At 45.9% G+C, this 22,209-nt stretch overlaps 1 protein-coding gene across 2 annotated transcripts in view; it reads left to right on the plus strand.

Annotated features, from left to right (window-relative positions):
- Window positions 1-6,445: 6,445 nt before the first annotated feature.
- LOC147733251 (synaptotagmin-5-like) overlaps window positions 6,446-22,209 on the plus strand; it is a 417,434-nt gene continuing 401,670 nt past the window's right edge. Inside the window, exon 1 of one of the 2 annotated variants that reach the window (XM_086957813.1) lies at window positions 6,446-6,729. The gene's annotated coding sequence lies outside the window, so the exon portion shown is untranslated. The remainder of the gene's footprint in view (window positions 6,730-22,209) is intronic. The other variant, XM_086957812.1, reaches the window with a different exon arrangement.

A 22,209-nucleotide genomic window follows, 5' to 3' on the forward strand; every position in this document is an offset into this window, starting at 1 on the left:
GTATTTAGTTTTAGATGAGTTGATTTCTAACCCCTATAGCTCGCAATAGCTGTTGAATTTATTTATTAGATTTTGCAAGCCTTTTGGTGTTTGGGATATTAGGATGGTGTCATCCGCAAATAACAATGCTGTGACTGCCTCATTGCACAATTTAGGGGAGTCATGGTTGCATTGTGCTAGGTAGTGGGGAATATCATTTACAAATAGGGAAAAAAGGGTTGGGGCCAACACACACCCTTGTCTTACCCCCCTTTTTACTGGAATGGGTCGGGTAAGTTCACCATTTCTTCCCCACCTTACTTTAGCAAAGTTATCAGTATGGAGTCTTATAAGGTTGGCCAACAATTCGTCCGGGACACCCATCTTCCTTAACCCCTTCCATGCTGGTGACGAACCCCAGCCGTCATGCACTACGGTGCTCGTGTGCTGATGACAGCTGGGGTTCGTCATGGCCCGCCCCTGTTCGTTTGTTTACCGCACGGGGGCGGAAACGGGCCAGCAGGGAAGGGATTAAACCTTCCCATAATAGGTAGCGGGGAACAAGGTCAAACGCTGAGCGTAAATCCACAAATGCAACATATATACTACACTTCTTTATCTTAATATATTTCCAGCAAATACACATACATCTATATACCTGATCCACAGTGCTTGTCTTGGTTCTGAATCCTGCTTGGAATTTAGAAAGGATTTCAGATTCCTCTATCCAAGTTAAAAGCCGATTTAAAATATGTCTGGCAAAGATTTTTTGTAAAATGTCAATTAAACTAATTGGTCTGTAATTACCTGGGTTGTAGCGATCCCCTTTTTTGTAGATGGTTACTATTTCTGCCCCTTTCCATGTTTCTGGGATCGGGGTTCCCAACAAAATGGAATTACACAGAAAGTTTATATAGGGGCACCATACATCAATGTTATGGGTAAATAAATCACCAGGTAATTTGTCCGGGCCTGGGGCCTTACCTGCCTTAATTGCTTTTATTGCACACAAAGTTTCTTTAATACTGAATTTCGTTATGTTAGTGCGCTGGGGAGAAGAACCAGGAACATTATACTCGGGGGTTGACCCAGCCTGGTCATATAAAACTACAAAGTGATCAAACCAGACTTTTTCATCCAAAAAGAAATCCCTATTGGAGCTGCCTGTTTTATTGTTTTTGGCTATCAAGTTCCAGAAGGTGCATTGGTCGTGCTTCCTAGCGGCACTCAAGAGATCTTCCCAGATTAAGTCATCCCATTCCCTTTTTGCATTATGCAAGAGTCTTTTGTATTCTTGTCTGCATTCTCTAACCCTCATCCGGTCTTTAGATTTCACGGCAGTGATTAAATTAGTTTTAGCTAGATGACACTGTTTATTGTACCATGGTGTCTCTAGTTCCAGTTGCCTCCTTGTGTTATCTTTTTTATTTGTACAATTTTTACTCAGGAGGGGAGTTAGTGATTCCACTAAATGATAGTGCATTTTCAGGACCTCACGGGATCCCAACCTTAGATTTTCATATAAAGGGATGATATCTGAGAAGGTGTTATAAATTCCCAAAAGCGTATCCTCTTTTGCTAGGATGTGAGGCCATTTAATAGCTTTCCTGTTGTTGGAGACAACAACCTCAGCCACCTCCCTCTCACTTTCGATCTCACTATCGTGTGCCAAAAAAGGATCCGGTAATAACCCTAATTGTAATGGAAAGTGGTCGCTCTCCGGTCTGTTCACGACCTTAAGGGCCAACAATAAATACCAGAGGTTAGTTGAAATCAACATAAAGTCTATCAGAGATTTAGACAACCCCTTGCTGAATGTGTTGTTAGCTGGCTTATCCGGGTCTAGTTGCCCATTGCATGCCCTCAAGCCATGGGATACAGTCAATTCATATATCTGCATAGCAGCCACTGTACATTTTACCGGCTTTACATTATCTAGGGGAGGGATGTCAAGCGCTCTGTCTTCATTTTCCAATAGATTTTCGAGCCCCATTATGGGCTTGAACTGGCAGTTGAAATCCCCGCCTATAATTATTTTGGAATCGGGCTCTAAATTGCACAAATAAGAGTTAAGTTGTTCTATGACCATTGATTCCTTGTTTTGCGGGGAGGGTCTATTATAGACATTTATCATGTAAACATCACCCAAATCTTTCGTGGCTAACTTAACCCCAAGTAAATCATTGGGAGCAAGGTACAAGGGCGATACAACAACATCCAGGGTATACTTATCTAGATTATTAAACCCCCTGAGGGTCTACCTCTCACTGATGCAATTGCCCCACAATAAAATGCTTTATAATCAAGTCTATGTACGATGTTAATAGCCCATGTTTCCTGCAAAAGTATAATGTCGTGCTCCTCCAAGAAGGAGCTCCAATTTCTATCACAGAGGTTTCTAGACAACCCTGCGATGTTCCATGACATTATTTTTAAGTCTCGCTTAGGCTTGCGATGAACTTGGTTGGCTGGGTGGTAATTACTTGTAATCAATGTTTCCTCCTCGTTAAGTAACTCCATAGGTTCTTTTCCACACACCTGGTCCCAGAGTACTTTATTAGGCAATGGTGATAAATCATGGGCCTGAACGCTACTATGATCGATTAAGTCCGTCCCTTGATGGCCGACCGAATTTCTTCCGGGCAAATTCCCTGCCTGCGTTGGCTCGACCATTTCTATTTCGGAGATCAATACCCCAGTACATGTCTTTGATGTTTTACTTGATTCGTGCTGGTGCGCACTAAACGTAAGGGAAGACAATTCATTAAGTTCGTGGTCTTCATTTGTTTGTCAATGACCCCACCTTGACCAGTTTTTGTCCGTTTCCAAGTTTGTCAGGTGTATTCTGTCAATTGGAGTTGGGGGATCGAAAAATGAATATCTGTTGTCCATCGGACCTGGCTGTTGAGGGACTCTGCTATCTTGCTTCCATTGCATTGGGTAAAAGTAGCTAAGATCGCAGGTTCCAATTCCTCGATTAACTCTTCGTGGTTGTTGGCTATATACAAGTTGTGCTACAGAGGGATCCTTGAAATTGACCAAAATACAATCCCCTTCAATATCTTTAGACCTAGTGCCCATTATTTGGAAAAATCAGTAAGAATTATGTGCAAAGCTAATAGATCTGACTTTTATTAGCATTAGTGTTTTATAAAAGTTGCGTAACTCCAACAGCAGTTCCAGAAATTAAACCCCTTTCTGAAGAAACATCACAGCCTACAGGGATAAGGAAACCAAGAGCGGGGCCCTTGCTGAGCAGACTGCGTAAGCAGAGTCAAACTGTATACTCAAAGCGGATAGGTATGAACTAGCAAGGTATATTTTTCACTATATTGTATGGTAGGGACTTTTGACAAAGAGACAATGTTTTCCTTCTGCTTTAAAGAATGCCTATTTGCACAAACGTCTTTAGTCTGTACAAAAAAAGATATAAATCCAACAATGTATAATGACAACAGAGCACAACAAGTGAATGTACAACAGTGATTGGTAAATAGCAGCAGTTGTATGTGATTTCGTAGAAAAACGATTTCATGGAATACCATTACTGAGAAATCATTTCACCTAAACCGTTGAATAGAAATTTTTAGAATGAATGGCATTTACCATTTCTTGGAAACCAATTCATAGAATGTCTTTTTGTTTGAAATTGGGGTTTACATGCTTACTTTATATGGTGTGAATCCAAAGGTTGCATGTCTCACTTTCAGAAACAGTTTTGTTTGAGGTATTTATTTCAGGACTTTACTTTAGGGGACCTCTTTTCAGATTTTAATCTTTTACATTGTCTAACAATTGCGTTGGATGCTTTTAATTCATTGACCTTCTAGCCACTACCAAACACCATCCATCCTGACCCCTCGCAGCCCTAGACATCATTCATCTCTACCTCTAAATAGCCCTCACCAATCCTAAACTAAACTCAACCCTGAACCCTAAAAGTCCTTTCTACCCCTAAACATCACCCATTCAGAAACCCAAAAGCTCTCCCAGCAAGTATTTTACACCCATTGACCACTAAAAGACAACTAAGCCAAAACCCTAAAATCCCTTTCTATCCCTACACTCCACTCATCCCTGGACCCTGAAACACCTTGCGACCTCTAAACTCCATCCATTTCTGAATGCAATAAAAACCTTTCAACACCTGCCCACCCATCCTTGACCCCTTAAAATCCCTCACTATCTCCAACTCCACCCATCCCTGAATAAAAAAAAAGCTCACCACCCTTAAACACCACTTATCCATGACCCCTAAAAATCCTCACCCCCCTAAACTCTACCCATCCCTTGCCCCTAAAAAACCCTTTTTGCATCTAAACTCCACCCATCCCTGAATCCTTAAAGACTTATCACCCCCCTAATCTTCGCTCAATCCTGAATCCTAAAAACTCTTTACCACCCCTAATCTTTATCCATCACTTGATCCTAAAAACACCCAGCAGTCCTAATCCCTGCCCATCCATGAACCCTAACATTCCTCCAGCACCCCTACATTCCACACTTTCTTGAACCCTAAAACAACTCACCACCCCTATACTTCACTCATCCATGAGCCCTAAAAACATACCACCATCCCAAACCTTCGCCCTTTTCTGATACCTAAAAAACAATTCTATGTCTGAACTCCACCCATTCCAGGACCCTAAAAGCCCTTCCTCAGACCTAAACATTACTCATCCCTGAACCCCAAAAACCATCAAAAGTCCTAAACTCCACCAAAGTATAACGTAATTTTGGATTTTTCTTCAAAATTATCTTTTTTTCAAATGCTTCCTTTAAATTTCAGCTTATTTATATTTCCTTGACCTGTCTTTCCTTAAAATTGGTTTTGCATGAGTTGGTTTCCTCCAATGTGGTTTCTCGATTTTCGTTTTTCCATTAATTCACATATATCAAATAGCACTGTGTCTTTAGGACAGAGTAGCACATCCAAACAGCATGTACTGCATAAACAAAGAAGCCATATCAGCAATTAAACTCCATTTGTACCTACTAAGAAAAGACTGAGCAATGGTTTCTTGTTGCATTTGCAATCTAATAAAATGACTGATTAATGACAGATCATCAAAACCCAATAAGAACACAACTGGAACAATTTGACCATCCTCGAAATGCCATGAGATTGAGGGACTGTCCATCTTAGCAATAGGAAAGCATCAAAAACACATCAAAGCCAATGCCTAGAGGGCTGACTTACAGCACACTCTGGGGCAACGCTGGGCTAAGTCATTTCAATAAACTGCACCATATCCTCAAGAATACAGGGCACCCCAATTTTTTCCCTTGCGACGGCACTAAAAAATCTGCTTAGCTCCAACGCAGACACCCTTGCGCCATGGTGCAAGGGTGCCTGCAATGCTGGGGGGATTTTTTATGTGAAGGAAGGGACACCTTCCAGCACATAAACAATCATTAAAGATGATTTGCTCCTCCTATGTCTGCTGTGCAGCACACATCGAATGAGCAAAAAATGAAGAGAAATAAAAGTGTTTCTCCTTGTTGCATCAATCTAACGCCTGTTTTTCAAAGGCATTAGTTTTTGGAGCTGCCTCAGATTTACAGATCCTTGTAAATCTGAGGTCACAGCAAAAAACAATGGGTGCTGTGGTGGAATTCCCACAGCTACACCCATTAAGTGCCCCTTTCACACAAATTGTGGTTGAAAAGGGACCCATTCACAAGGCCATGAAAAACCATGCAGAGTTGCTTTGCGTGACCTTGTAAATATGGGCCAGAACAGAGCGCCAAAGTAGCGTCAAAAAAAGTGACGCTCTGGTGATGCTAGGGGCTTGTAAATATGCCCCTCTCTCTGCTGTGATCAAATACGTTAAGGTGGGTGCCTTCGGTATAATCCAGTCAACCCTACTGCATATGGAGGTCCTTCATTCTCAAATCAGTGAATGCCGTTAGCATGGTGGTTTAATTCACACTGTGTATAGCTCAGTCCTTAGCATAGGTTTAACTCACTATGTATAATCCAGTTCATCTTCATGATACTTCACAGAACGCTGTCTACCTGCAAATACACGTATAGTGGTGCTGTGACACAACTCTTGTGCCATAAAGCACTATATATAAACACAAAATGAATGATTAAAATGTAATCTATTTGAATGAATCGTATCAGCTGTTTTCTTCTAGTTCCATATTGCTTGCTAGCTAACTCACAGGCGGAGTGAGCTAAAGTGCACCATGCCAGAGAGTTAGCTACCTTAGTCTCAATAAAGCGGCCGGCAGCTGCAGACTTTAGGCTAAAAAACGCAAAACACGTGCTTTCCCGGACCAAGCGTTCCAAGGAACAGGAAGCAGTGACGGCATTGTCATCTCCTTGCACTTCCTGCTTCTAAAGTCGCTGCCGTGCTTTAAACCGTTCATCCAAACAATAGCGCCCGCGTGCGCGTCACCTAATGGCGGGTGTCCAAGGATTAAACATTAGCCAGGTGTGAGGAGCCTCTGCCTTCATGTCAAACGCTGAGCTCGCGGCGCCGTCCCTTGCAGGAGGATATGCCACATCCATGCAGGGGCACTCGCATGTGTTTGCCACAAAGAGTTAAAAATAAATATTCTAAACCCTGTCAAGAGCTCCCGTTGGCTTGTGTCAATATGACGCGTCCTTTGTTTTCACAGAAGCAGCGTGGAACTAGTTTTTCTGGTGCAGCATGCCAGGGGCTTAGTGCCTCGGAAAGGCACTAGTCTGCACAGTTAGCTCACATCTCCAGCTGCTGTTCACAGGGAGGCTCGGACCAGGTACGTCTTTCACTTTTGACCAACTTTGTTTGCTATGTTGGACTAGCGGTTCCTTTGCCAAAAGAAAGCGTCTTTATGAAGCTGTGATAAAAGCAAATATATATATTTTTGTGAGCCTGGGCTGACGTCTGGCCAGTCTGCCTAAAGCTCGGCGGAGCATCCCACTGCTACGGACACGGTGACCTGGGAAGAGGAAACGTGTCATTAACAGAGATCGCCTAATATCACAGAACCAGAGTTTACAATGTATTTTGTGGCACATTATGACAGGAAGGAAGACTGACGCATGAGAAACCAAATCTGCCCTCTACTTTATGGTATACTGCAAAGAAGTACAATGAGGGGCGGGGGTGGGGGTGTCTGGAACAGCACCGCATCTGATCTCTGTCCTCCGCTGCAGGGAATGTTATGGTTTGAAGGTGGTCGACAGGGACCGCAGCAACTCACTTCAGTCCACCTCTGCATGGTGCGAGGTCTACTGTGTTTGTTTTAAAATTCTATTGATTAGCATTTTGCTACAAATCCTATACAGCGAACAAACAATATCGTCGACACGTCAGGGAGAATTTGGGAAATGGAAGTGGAAAAATGAGTCGGAGCAGTGTATGAGAGCTCGACAGGAAAAGCACTGCATAGTATATTCGCAAAAAATATCTTTCACGTACATGCTATAGCGTTTACAATCATATAGTAAACATATACAGATCACTACAGAGTAGTTATAGCCACATGCACTATAGTCAAGAAGTAGGAGAGGTAGATGTAGTGCTGTGGGCCCTGGGCCCACATGCTACTAAAGTGAGTGACACAGAGGCAGTGGATATACTGGTTAGCTGGCCAAGAGCACGTGCACCAGGCCCTTTTATTTGTAGGGTCACGCCACTTATGACGCCTGTGGTGGATGGGTATTGGGTGCAAGTGTGTCCAGCCCTCAAGGGAGTAGCTAGCAATACAAATGCCTGTTGAGGCATTAGTGCGTGTCCAGCACAACACTACCAGCCACATGCATCATTGTAAGGTTTTGCGATTCCTTATTTGCGATTTTTAGGGAATCGCAAATAAGGAATCGCAAAATGGGATGCATGATTTTAATTGCATAATATTTGCGATTCGGTAAAAATCACAATTTTTACCGAATCGCAAATATTATGCGAATTCTAATTTGCGATATCGCAATTCCCATTGATTCCTATGGGCCAAAAGGCCCATAGGAATCAATGGGAAGGCATTGACATTTTGCGAATTTCAATTAGCGATTCGCAAAATGTTAATGCATTCCATGGGTGCAGGGGGGGTCCAAAGGACCCCCCCTGCACCTCTGAAATGTATTTTAAAGTGCATGTTTCACACACACATGTCCTAAGGACATGTGTGTCTGTAACATGACAGTGTTTAAAATGCAATTTTGAGAATTTTAAAACTTTTTCGCAAATTACCACGAGGTTCACCCTCGTGGTAATTTGCACCCCCTAATTGCGAATTCGCAATTTGAAAAACAATCATGCATTGCTTTTAAGGAATCGCAAATTTGCGATTCCTTAAAAGCAATCGCATTTTTGGAAATCGCTAAAAATAGCGAATTTCACAAAAATGCATGATGCATCCCAAAAACGTATTTAGGAATCGAGTAAACAACAATAAAAATAAACACCACAGGGTCCATCAGCCTCTAGAATCGTGCAGTGTGAAAAACAGCAGACATGGAGCCGATGACTCGGACTGTAGCTGGACATCTTTGCTTGCATTCATAATTTAACCTCAGTGTTTTAGGACATGAATGCTGGCCTGGCGGCATCAGCCGCATTGGCAGTGTATCAGTTGAAAGATATCCTCTGGTCTGAAGTTGTATCACTCCGCTGTTGTTGAGGATGATCTGTGGTAGGTCCTAACAGTTAATAAACAGAGTGTGTCATGAGCGTGGCTGGAGTCAATGGTGACGGTTCACGACGGAGTTGCTTGATCGACTGAAGTTTCCGTTAGACAACCTAGCCTAATCCTGGAGTCTGTCGCTGGGGCAATATCAAATCTAACTCTCGCGCCTGGGGGAAGCCAATTGTCTGGCTTGCCACAGGACTGCTTGTGTGCTGTGCTGGGACAGCATGTGTGCCTACGTGGAGGCAGCTGCAATATCACTGAGGAATCAATGCCTAGTTGCTCACACAAACCTCAGGGGTGGATGGGTCTTGGTCAAGACGTGCTCTCTTTACCGGTATCTGGATGCAAGCCAGGTTAGCAGGTTCTTCTTGTCACTTGGTATGGAAATGTGTAGGACTCCAGTCCACGTGTTTGGTACTTTAGGGATGGGAGTGTTTGACGCACTTGTCATGGACTGGCGTGATGGCATTGCCAGCCGTGTGGTGAATCTGAATGACCTTTGATTACTTACCATAAGGGTGCAGACCTTCGTTCTTGAGTCAATCACCAGGGGTAGGGGTGGCCAGGCCCTTCCATTTCCTTAAAGGAGGCATCTGCATCCTTGCGCTTGGATGTCTTGGGTTACTGAGCTTGCGGTGACTGTGTCTTAATAGGCAAGCTGAGAAGCGAAAGGCAGAGAGTCTGTTTGCACATGCTTGTGGCTTACTCTCGGTCTCCGACTGGGCGGTCACCAGGTAGTTCTCGTGTTGTATCAGCAAGTCCGCTTGCTGTTAGTGTGTCTGGAAGAGCTCCCGCAGCAGCTCGATTCTTCTTCAGCTTCAGGCTTGGCCTCTTGGTTGGTCGTCAGGTTCTAGGTGTAGACCAGCAGGTCACGCCTCCAGTTCTTTTTCTGGGTGCAATAGCATGTACCATTTTCCAAACAGGCCAACATGGCCTCTCAACATTAAGTGGTCTCTGGACCAGGCAGGCGAGACTTCCAGTCTCTCGTCTCTTTTCTTATTTCTTCATCAGGTGGCATTGCGCCTTGCTCTTTCTTACTTGCTGTCTGGTGTGGCGTCCGGCCACATCTCACATGTCTTTAGTGCACATGCTGTGGTGGCAGCTAGACAATTGGAGTATGTGGCCCTCCTCTTGCCTATCTGGGGTCACTGGCGGCTCTGTCTTGATGCAGTGTGAGGGAGGACACTCTGCTGTCTTCAGCCCACTGCGGGTTTGTATTTCAAGTTCTGAAGTGGAGATGTTGAGGCTCTCCCTCCTGCATTCGGGCCATGCTAGGTCTGTCTGCTCCTCTCTTTTCTCAAGGGAGGTCTGGACCCGGGTCGGAGCAACCAGGTGCTTCAAATAACTTGCTTTGTGTCTGTGAGGGTGCCTCTGCTCCTCTCACTTGCAGAGGTGGCCGATTACCACTGAGGGGTAGGCACTTCTTTCTATCTTCCCTGATAGCACAGTGACACAGGGGGAAAAGTAGAAGCAAACTCAGGTACCTGTGTAGTAATGCTGCTGCAGGCAGTGCAGGATGAGCAGCATGGCATTGCAGTGCTCTGGGTTTATCCTTATGGAAGGGCATGGAGTTTCTCTCCCTCTGCTGCAGTATTTTTTTTTAAATATGCTTATTCCTTCTCAATACATAAACGCAAAGGTGCACCACACAGTTTTTAAACTACAATACTAATATTAGATGCCCTAATCCGGGAAGGAAGCCATTTTCACGCGGTGCGGAACGAAGAAGGATCGTGTAGGGAGCATGGGACTTTATTAAGAGTCACCCTTGCTGGTACAACCGTTTCTCTGACCATCTTCCTCTGAGCTTTAGATTATATAGCAACTATAGAGGACTGACTGTAAACATCTTGTTAAATATTTGAAGACTACTTTCTTTGGACTACTTTTGCCCACAACATAACATATATGTGGCATCACAGCATTATTATTTAAGAAACCTCTTGAGACGTTTGTGCTATAAAGAAAGAAAATATCTACCCAGTTAGACGACTATCCATGATCAAAAGAATTCGCCCTGAAGAAGTCCCTAGAGGACGAAACGCGTCGGCTGTGAAAACCCGGGTTTTGATTGTACACCGTTTTGGAATAAAGAAAATCACAACCAAGATAATCCACGTCTGTGATTATTAGTATTGTAGTTTAAAAACTGTGTGGTGCACCTTTGCGTTTATGTATTGACTACTTGAGTTCTTTGATGAACTAACTTTGTGACAGTGGGTGTTAACCAGTGTGCACACACTTCGCCCATACAAACCATTGGGGGTGATTTAAAATTGGGAGTGACTTGGCTTAGGTGCTATAAATTAGGAAGGTTCCACTGTCTCTCTTTCTCTTTGAAAATGCTTATTCCTTCTGTATGCTGGTCTTTAGCTGGGACAGTTTTTACATCACCTGCTCCGCTTCATGCCAGGCTTGAGATGTGGGGATAACTACTAGGTGGCACTTCAACCACCACTCACTCAGGCCGGGGCAGCTCTTTTGAATTAGCGGCCCTTTTCAGTTCCAAAAACCAGTGTCGTTGGAGGACATGCAGTGCTCTTCAGACAGGTGTCCTCCACTGCTGGCTGTTCATGCAATTGCAGGGCCGTGCTCTTTGCTTTCACCAGGTGGCGCTGCAGCCACCATCCTCACTTGTGATAGGCTTCTGCAGAGCCTCGTGGTGAGATCGCAAGCATGCTCACTTGGGCTGAGGTATTCCACTCTTTGCTGGCTTCGTCCACTTATGGTTGCTGAGGCCAGCTGGTAAAAGGAGTGCCCATCGCATCAGCAGGTAAGGATACTCGGTGCCGGCCCACTGCCGCAGGACACCGCAGCATCTTTGTTAATTCTGCTGAGGGAGACAATGTGTAGCCAGTGTAAAATTCTGTGCTGCGCTAGTGCCTAAATTGAACATAGCCTCGGACTGGGCTCGTCTCACTTGCGGGCAGCGACACGTTCTCATCTGCCGGCTTTAATCATGCACTGACCTAGTGCTGGCATATTGGCTAGAGATACTGGCATGTGTGGGTAGCCTGCTGGAGCACTGAAGACGGGAAGGTAGGTACAGAGGAAGGCGGCCGCCCAGCAGTCTGCCACCAGGGGTGGCCTTAGGCATGTGCAAGCTGTGCACCTGCACAGGGCCACCAAACCCCAGGGGCCACCAAGCCAATATATATCCTTAAAATAATAATCCTCTGAGGATGGATAAATAGTTGCGTGGTGGCCCCTGGCAGGGATTTGGCGGCCTCAGGCTCTGCTCTGCATCCAAACACCCCGAACCCACCCCTCTTCACTGGCCTCCGCGCTCCGCCCTGCCCGCACCCCCTCTTCCGGGGCCCCCTACCTACGCTCCCTGCCCAGGGCCACCATGATCCTAGAGCCGCCCCTGCAGTCCCACTGTGCATTGCTGGTGGCCCACTATTGCACTGTGGCCTGGGTCTTGCTGGAAGGCACTGGGGCCGCAACCCGCAGGCACAGCCTATATTTTCTTGGCCTATGGTGTGGTGTATGGCCCTACCCATCTCTGTTGTCTCAGCAGCATTTCCTGGATAGAGGCAGCTTCGGTAGCACTCAGAAGAGGTACAGACGTGTCCTTCTTCCTCGCTGAGGCACCAACTCCCGGCCGTAGGTGCATGCGGCGGAAAGCCTTACAAGGGACTACAGCATAACCAGGGCATGCCGGGTGCACAGGAGAAAGGCCATTGTCAGGGCTGGGCTGCTGTATGGGGATGTACAGTCATTTCATTCTCACCTCAAGGCCAGTTAGTGCAGCAGAAGGTGTGGGGTGCCTCGGGCTGTACTCCCTCCATGAGGAACTGCGAGGCGGCTGCTACTGCACACGCAGGATAAGACCTACTTGTTGCCATTGTAGTGTTGTGGGTCCTGGGCCCACATGCTACTAAAATGAGTGACAGAGAGACTGTGGATATACTGGTTTAAGTGGCCATCAGCACGTGCAACTGGGCCCTTGTATGTGCAGGGCCACGTCACTCCTGATGCCTCTGGTGGATAGGTGTGAGTTGTAAGTGTGTCCAGCCCTCGAGGGAGTGTCTGACAAATCAAATGCTGGCTGAGACATTAAATATGTTGAGCATGACACTACAGTGGAGAGTGTTGGTACCAAATATATCTTGTGAGTCCCCTTGTTGGTGGGGGTCAAATCTGCACCTGTGTAGTCAGTGGTGCAGTCCGGTCAGGTGTCTCCGAATCCCTGTGCCGGAGCCAAGATTTAATTGGTTCCCATATATCCTTAGGTCTAGAGCAGAGGGTCATCAGTTCCCAATATACTGATAGTTGTTCTTGGTAAAACGTAATATTGTGTAGTCAACTTGTAAGTGTGGGGAGTATTCTCTGCCCCAGTGCATGGCCATCCTTCTCTCCTCCAGCAACAGCATCATAGCAATAAGACGGCGATGTGTTTTATGGGAGCATTTAACGTATCCCAATAATCCAACTAGCATAGTCTGCGAGAGTAAATACCCTGTGATAATCTGAATGTGTGTAAATACCTCTTTCCAAAAAGGTGCCACTCTTGAATGCATAAATGATGCTTGTGGTGCTTTGCAGCGCAAGCAGGATAAATCTACCAACAATGCGATGTGGTATAAATTGTGGAGGGGTGCGATATATACCTTGCAAATATTTTAAATGAATGAGTCTTAACCTTAGTGCCAATATCGGCAACACTTCCCATCCCTCCCACAGCAATAATATGGAGAAAAAATCAGATAAGACACATTCTTAGTGGAGAAAATTGCTGCAGGTTTATTTGCATAACAAATATGCCAACATGGTGGGTTATCTCACAGGGGATCCTAGGACAGGCAGCCCCTCACCGCCTGCCCGCCTGATGAGCCAAATTACACCTTGGCCCTAGCCAACCAGTGTTTGTTAGTTTTGGGGGAGGGGATAGCCCCTCCCACCGGTGAACCCCTCGTCAACCCCCTTACTCACGCCCCCCCAGCTAAGGGGGGCGGAGAGTTGCAGGCAACCCCCAGTGGTTCAGGTCCACAACCGCCCGGAGGACTAACGGGGTGCCGTCGTTCCTTCAGGGTCCAACGCGAGGACCTCCCTTTGGATATTTGGCTTTTGCACCCTTAATGTGCTCCTGCAGTGGGTACCTCTGGATCGCCCTGTAACTCCACCACAACACTGGGTGTGGCCACCGTCACCCCAGGGCCCCCCACCACGATAGACCTAGTTACCTAAACCCTGCTGATTCCATGGCCTCCCCCAGATCAAGCAAGAATATGTCCATTCCCACTTTGGACATGTGTATCCCATCTGCATCAAAACACCCTGTGGACTTAGTGTGTAGCAACCCATGCCGGATAAACCAAAACCCTTTTGGTCGGTGAATGTATGCATGGCGCTGTTCACCCTCCTGCACGAGGTCTCCATGTCTTCCCCTGAAAGCATGGAAAAGAGGCCGAACAGTGGGCAGGAGAGGTATAAGTACCTCTCCCCACTCCTCCTCCTGCCCAGAAGTGACGTGAGCATGCGGGACCCTCGAGGGGCCCCAACACTGGGAGGCTGACTTGTGTGCCATCCTTTGGCACTGGGGGGGCCACCCTCTTAGGAGGGCCCCCTTCGTGGGCCCCGGGCCTCCCTGCAGTAGTTAGGCGACAGGAATTTAAATTGTCCACAGCAATATGCCCATTGGTCAGCTGCAAGTTATACTGTGTTGATGTGGAGAAAGGGGTATTCCCTTGCACCTCACCTCTGTCATCCACTATGTGACATATTTTAGTGATCTTGAGAAGGGGTCGGTGGGGACCACTGCACCTCTTCTCTGTCCTCCACTGCATGGCATATTATGGTGATCTAAAGAAGGTAGTTGGCAGGGGCTTCTGCACCTATCTCTGTCCTCCTCTGAATTATATATTATTGTCATCTACAGAAGGTGGTCAGCAGGGTCACTGTACCTCATTGCTGTCATCAGTTTCATGGCATATTATGGTGATCTAGAGAATGGAGTTGGTGGGAACCACAGCACATAATCTCTGTCCTCTGCTGCATGGTATATTATGGTGATTTAGATATGGTGGTCAGCAGGGGCCACTGTACCCCATCTCTGTCCTCAGCTGCATGGTATATTATGGTGATCTACAGAAGGTGATCAGCAGCGGCCGATGTACCCTATCTCTGTCCTCTGCTGCATGGTATATTAGGGTGATCTACAGAAGGTGGTCAGCGGGGACCACTGCACCTCATTTCTGTCCTCTGCAGCTTTGTATATTATGTTGATTTAGAGAAAATGGTCGACAGGGACACTGCACCTCATCTCTGTCATTTGCTGCATGGTATACTATGGTAAACTAATGAAGGTGATCAGAGGATCCACCGTACCTCATCTCTGTCCTCTGTTGCATGGTATATTATGGGTTTCTAGAGAAGGTGTGCAGTGAGGGCCATGTGAGAAGTTGGCCTGGTGTTTGCTGTCCACTAATTATAGTGGGCACCTTGTACCAGTGCAAACAACCCTTATTGATGATTAGGTTAATGACAACTTTTATTGAAAGTTATCCTAGTGGTAGCTATGGAGAGCAGCCTTCAGGCTAAGTCTCGAAGGAATGTAATACAGCTTGTTTTACCAGATCAGAGCCTCCTGAATGACCAAATGAAAGGAGAACCACACAAGGAATATATAAAAATGTATGTATTTATTACTAAACACTCTCTACTAACCTCTTTATGAGATTAGAGAACAAAGCACACAATATTAAATCACTAGGATGACAGTAAATAGCACAACACACAGTGGGCTCCAGGGGAAGACCAAATCATATACTAAGAAAGTGGTGTAACAACCACAACTTGACTAGACACAGTCCCTAGAGCACGTAGAATCACTGGGACCCCAAGGAACCACCCAAAGAAGTGACACAGGGGACCTACGGAGGACGGGTGCAGTGTGAGAACACAGACGCGAGCTCGGTAAAACTCTATGGGAAAGAATTTAAAAGTTTAAGGACACTTTGGAAAGGACATTGAGCAAACCCTTTCAGACATAGAAGGTTCTAAGGTCAACACCCTTGTGAGTACCAGAGTACCCATGTTACCTAACCCAGGACAGCCGGGTGCATAGGTGACAAGTGATGTCGGGAATCTTCGTCGTTTTCAATGGCATGTTGTTGAAAAGTGCTGCTGCTGGGAAGGTGAAAAGTGTCCGGTGGAATCAAAGCCTGGATTCAAGGTGAGAAGAACCTGAAAGCAGAGGGGAAAGAGTCAGGGTCCCTTCAGGGTGAACAGAGGCTCGGTAGAAGAATGCCCACCGATGTCAGGTGCTTCAGGTGAGTTAACGCAATGCTTGACTCTACAGCCACGGGGACCAGGAGATGTCGACGATGACCAAAGTCTGGAGATGAGCTGTCCCACAAAGGATGTTGAGTGCTGGGGGGGCAGTGTTCGGATGGAACACCAACAAGCCTTGGCAACTGCACCCCACACGGTCAGAGGAATTCAGCTTTGGTGAGGAACAGCAAGGTCCTGGGGTCTCTCCAAGAAATAGAGAGTCAGGGCACATCTGGAGCAACCATGAAAGCCCACGGAAAGGTAAAGTTACCTTCACAGGGATCCACAGGCCAACTGACCAGGGATCACAAAGGGACCTCGAGAGGAATCACAAAATACCAGCCCACGGAACACTCATAGAGTGTAGGCCGTAAATCTTCAGTGGAAAATCTTCTTGGGGTCAGGACTACAAGTAGTCCAAAGCACAGGTTCAGGGGTCGCCGAAAAGCATATGCTGCTTCCAAAGTGCACTGTGCACAGGGGTTCGGGTTGCACGATCCCCACAAGGGATACAGGCCTCAGAATAGCTGAGATCGCAGATCAACCTCAGAAACCATGGGAAAGTACCTCCTTTGTCTGCAGTGCAGACATCAAAGCACTCTCAGAGTGCACCCACCCAGCCTCAATACACTAAAGCCTGTCTGGGAGGTGGTCACACCTCCCTGTGACAGGAAGCCCATTGTCAAGCCTTCCCCTGCTCGAGCTTGGCTCATCAGCAGGAGGGTAGACTCGTATCTGTTGCTGGCAGCATCCATTTTGTGATGCCCAGGTTGAGAAAGTTGGTACCGGGTGTACCGGTGTGTCACATATGTCTCTTTAGGAGGGTGAAATCATACCTACACCGCCAGTTACTGGTGTGGAGGTATGATTCCAAGGTGTTTGACTCCAAACACGACATGTTTCCATGCAGCCGGTTTAAAGTTAGCATTTACCGCGAGGTTATAATGCACTTAAGAGTATATGGTTGGCTGCATCACAAACAACCCTGGAGAATAGGTTCCGAAGGCTGCAAATGGGCTCTGCTAATGCATGGGCACCATCTCACATAAAACCCAGCACCCTGCCATCAGGATTGATAAGGTCTGCCATAGGGGCGACTGTTTATATGTGCAGTAATATAAGGTAGGTACAGTGAACCTATATCTAAGTAAGGGGTGCATGCACCACCTTACACAGGCTGCAGTAGCAGACCTGTTGTGTCATTTTGAATGGTGTCCCAAGGGTGGCATAATACATGCTGCAGCCCCTGGGAGGCCTTTGGGGTACCTATGCCCTAGGTACATAGTATACCATATACTAAGGTCTTATTAGGGTATCCCAGAATCCAATCTGGAGTGTACCTAAAGTACATGCAGTCAATTTAGAGGAGAAAGCAGCTTGACTGGGGTCCTGAATAGCAGGATCCCAGTCAGTCTAAGTCGAAAACAGTGAAACATCAGCAAAATGTCAGTGTAACTATAAGAAGAAGATCCTACTCTCCTACAGGCCACTTCACCTCATCTCTGTCCCCGCTGCATGGTATATTATGGTGATCTAAATGATCACCATAAATAGGCAGAGAGTTCAGGTAGGCAAAGGACCAGGAGCCACTTCTGGCCCGCTTAACTCTTGGATCTGTGAGGAGACCTACCTTGGCGAGCTAAGATCTCTATTTGCCTTGTAGGGTTTGATAAGATGATGAAGAATCTGTGGACCAGATCCATATTTTGCACAGTGCCCTATACATAGTGCCTTGAATTGCACTCTTCTGTTTATCAGTAGCCTGTGCAGTGGGACCAGGGCTGGGAAAGCTGACTGGAATATAGGTACGCCCAATAGCAGTTGGGCTGCTGCGTTCTGGATGATTAGCAGCCTTTTAGTCACTGAAATAGGGCTACCTAAAAACAGGGAGTTACCATAAACAAGGCGTGATAATATCAGTGCCTGTTCCACAACTCTTCATAGCTCCATAGGGAGCCATTTTATGGTTTTCCTCAAACTCTAAGGAGGCTGAAGCAGGTGGCTGCTACTTTTTTTGCTTGCAGAGCCATAGAGCGCCAGCCATCCAAAATAACACCTATACATTTCATTTATGATTTAGGGGAAGGATGATTACTTAGGGACGGAGGCTATGTAAGCTGGCCCCATAAAGATGGGTTATTACCATCCACCTGGTGACTCAGTCTAAGCAGCCGTTAAGTTTCTGGGAAATTGACTCACCATTTGGAGAGAAAGAGACCATTATCTGGGTGTCATCAGTGTAAGAGAGCATAGTGAAACCAAAAGAACATATAATGGCCGATAGTGGACAGTCATATACGTAAAAAAAAGTGGGGCCGAGGGAGAACACCGCACTTTAACTGATGCATGAAAAACAACCGGAATCTATTTTCCTGACGAAAAACTGGCTTAAGGGGAACTGTAACCCTGATTTAGCCATCACCCTTCCCCTTGGCTATTTAATTTTTAGACATGATAGGGCTGACAAGATTGGAGTGGGAGGGGCTATCATTTATTAGAAGGATTTTGAATGTAGATTCTCTCATGGCCAAGTTACAGGATGGGAAAGCCTGTTCCTTTCAATCACATTTTCATCTATTTATACTTTTTCAGGCTTGCTTGTCTATTGCCATTTAGGACCAGCCTCAGAATTTGTGTCTGCTGCACCAGATATCATAGATTCCCATAGCCTTCTAACAGCGAATTTCACGCTGTTAGGCAATTTAAATTGACATTTTGAAGACATCCGTGAATCTACTTCTGAACTTATCAGCACTCCAGCTTCACCAATTTGTTGAGTTCCTACGCACAATAAAAGTCATATATTGGACCCTATTTTTCAAATATTCACAATATAAGAACTGAGGCCCCTTTGCCAGTCCACTGGTCTGATCACTTCTTAATCCCTTTTGCCAGCCCAAAATCGGGACCAAATTTTCGAAATAAATCGAAGAATAGGCTGACCCATCTATTGTCCAAATTGAAACTGCAGGACTGGGAATTGTCCTTGCGTAATTCTGCCCCTGAGCTAGATGGAGATGTTGCAGCTTCATTTCTAGCATTTACTAATTCGATTAACTCTATCCCAGATGGTTTAAGAGAAAGCAAGAAGCCCAAGTCTTGCGTTACAGCCCACTGGTTCTCTACAGAGCAGATTTAATTAAAGAAAGCATGTAAGAGATCGGAAAGGAAGTGGAGAGCCCACTAAAGCGATATTGATGAACAGACCTATAGACTGGTGCTGTAAACATATCAATACGCTATTCGGAGTGCTCGGCTGAATAATTTTGCTAGCAGGATCAGTCAGGCTGAGAACTCCTGTAAGGAACCCTGTACGATTGTGAACTCGTTTTTAAAGCCTGCAATCTCAGGGACAGGCCCTACCCCCTCAGAGTCTCGTTGTGAGGCACTGGCCAACCATTTTTAGGTAAAGTCAGCCTTATTTAGAATACTTTGTCAGATTTAGCGTAATCTGACAATATGACTACTGTGTGCAAGATTGTCAATCAATTCTAAGCTTTAAATGTTTCCCAATTGGGAAAATGATATCCTTGAAATTGCTGGGCTGATCAAATTAAACTCCCTGCAGGACTCTGCCCTATTAGATATCCTCCTGAAAGGCTTGCTACAGGTATGACAGATATCTATAACGCATCCCTGGACAGTGGGGTGGTCCCGGATCTATGGAAGCATGCTATTATACGCCCATTGCTAAAAAAAAAGATTGTTATTCCTGGAACAGATAGATAATTATAGACCTATTCGACTACTTTCATGGATTTGTAACATTCTGGGGTAAGTGGTTAATTGATATCTTGCAGATTTTTTGGAAGTGAACAGAATTTTTCACATCACGTAGAAAGTTTTCTGTCAGAGTCATAGTACAGAAACTGCATTGCTAATGGTCACAGAAGATCTAAAGCAATCCTTAGATCAGGGTGGGTTGGCTGTGTTTATCCTGGCGTATTCAAATGCAGGCTTTGACATTGTGTCACACTCCGATCTCCTGCGCAGACTGGCAAAGATCGGCAGCACCAATAGAAGATTTCAAGTTAACGAAGGATCATTTTGCTCCAGCATACATCAATTAATTTTTAAGCTATCTGCTTGTATGTCTCTAATAAATGAGGTATTGACTCCTGCATGGTTGGAAGTTTGCTTTTCGACAGCTAAGAGTCGTTACATTGGATTAATCTTGTAGACAACATTTCCCGAATAATGGAAGAAGGAATGTCCTTATTGCATGCCTATTTGGGGGTAGGCATAGAAACCAACAACTACATGCATTTCAAAGGATTATAAAATCTATATAAGACCTCATGCTGTAGATGAATTTCACATTTACTAAACCAGCAAATAGTTAATTGCCTAATGTAACATCCTTGCTCGGGGCATCTGTGACCCAACCTCATCACACCTCATGAACTCATAAAACCATGGGCAAAATAGGGGTAGGGCTAAAAGGGCTAGCCCCCTACCCACCTAAAACATTAAACTGTGGACAATCCCGAAGTAGTAGAAAGCCTGGGCCACCAGCAGCTTACCCCTCCCTCTAACCAGTCCTATACACCTGAAAATCTCAGGCAGAGAGTTGAAAAACTTTGCCATATGTTAAAGAGTTATAATGTTTGGCATTCTTTAACCTTCAGAAGAATGTGGTGTACCCCTGCGTTTCCCCTAGCAGTGGTGCTGAGATCAGCTACCTAGCGCCAATGCAGGCACCCTTGCACCATGGTGCAAGGATGTCTGCTTTGGGAGAAATGATTGTTAATGTACAGGAAGGTCTTCCTCCCTCCACTTGCCATTATGTACTCCCATGTGGTCGCTCCTTTAGGAAGGGCTGTTCGGCATGTGGCTGGCGTGCCTCTGTTTTGAAGGTTCCCGCCTCAGTGTCCCCTCCTATACGTCATTATTCTTCTCTCCTTAACACTCGTTCACTCGGCAGACATGCCGTTGACATCTGGAATCTGCTGTACGGCTCTAAAATAGCTTGCCTGTTTATCACGGAGACTTGGTTAGGAGAGTGCTCAGGTCCTGACCTGGCAACTGCCATTCCTTCTAATTATAATATCTTCAGGAAGGATAGAACGGAAGGCAGAGGCGGGGGTGGCTCTGATTGTGGAGAAGAACATCCCTTGTTCGATCTTTGCCATTGAGAATATTTCCGGGTGTGAAGCCTTAGGTTTTACCTTAGGGCTCTCTCCCTGTCAAACGTGCACTGGGATCCTTGTCTACAGAGCTCCTGGGCCTCTGGGCTCGTTCTTTGATGATCTGCAGGCGGCACTATTGGTGCCTTGCCTCAGATCGGAGCACTGTATTCTGCTGGGGGATCTGAATATCCACATGAATAATGTTACGGATCCTGATACCATTAAATTACAGGATACTGTGGCCCCGTTGGGGCTGCTTTATTATATTACTAGCCCCACACACATCAAAGGCCATACTATCGATCAGATCTTTTCGACCAAGATTATTGAAGTGTCCTTGCCGCGTCCCGTGTCTTGGTCTGACCACTTCTTAATAGATTTTTGGATCCTTTCTTCCACCATGACTGGTCCTAGAGTGCTGAAGGAGGAGACTCAGAAGGGGCGGCCCTTTCATCAAGTTACGGTGGAAATGCTGTCCGATGCTCTGTGCCGCCATCCCTGTCAACTCTCGGGCAATCTGGAGGAAGACTTATATGCTGTCCAGAAGTGGCTGGCCGCTAGATTTGATGAGCTTGCCCCGGGGAAACCAGCTAAATCGGTGGCCAGACATCTCCCGGCCCGTGGTTTACTCCCTCTCTGCGAAAGATGCGTCAGGACTGCAAGAAAGCAGAGAGAATATGGTGACGCAAGTATGACCCGGTTGATAAATCTAATTACCGGGAAGTAATTAGGAGCTATCATAAACAAATCTCTGAGGGAAAAAAAGTCTACCTGGAGCACAGAATTGACGAGGCAGAAAACAGGAGTAAAGAACTCTTTAGGATTATTAAGGAGTTCATCTTTCCTTCCTCGATTTCGGCCGCCCACTCGCACTCCGAGCTCTCGATCAGTCAGATGGGGGACTTTTTCATAGATAAAATCAAGTCCATTCAGGACACTTTCCCAGGTGCCGGGATTGGTTCATCTGCGAGCCAACTGGTCATCTCCCCTTCGCCTTCGGATGAGAGGAGTATAGTCTTTTCGGAGTTTCCTTCTCTATCCGTAACTTCCTCACTTGACCTTCTTTCTCGGCTGCAGTCTGGCTCGCCGTTGGATCCTTGCCCAGTGAAATGTCTAGGAAAAATAGCACCTGCTATCAACAGCTTCCGCCTGGAAACATGCCCTGATCCTGCCACTACTCAAAAAGCCTACTCTGGATCCT

The sequence above is a fragment of the Lissotriton vulgaris genome, chromosome 2_1 (assembly GCF_964263255.1).
Source record: "Lissotriton vulgaris chromosome 2_1, aLisVul1.2, whole genome shotgun sequence".
In the NCBI taxonomy this organism is placed as follows: Eukaryota; Metazoa; Chordata; class Amphibia; order Caudata; family Salamandridae; genus Lissotriton; species Lissotriton vulgaris.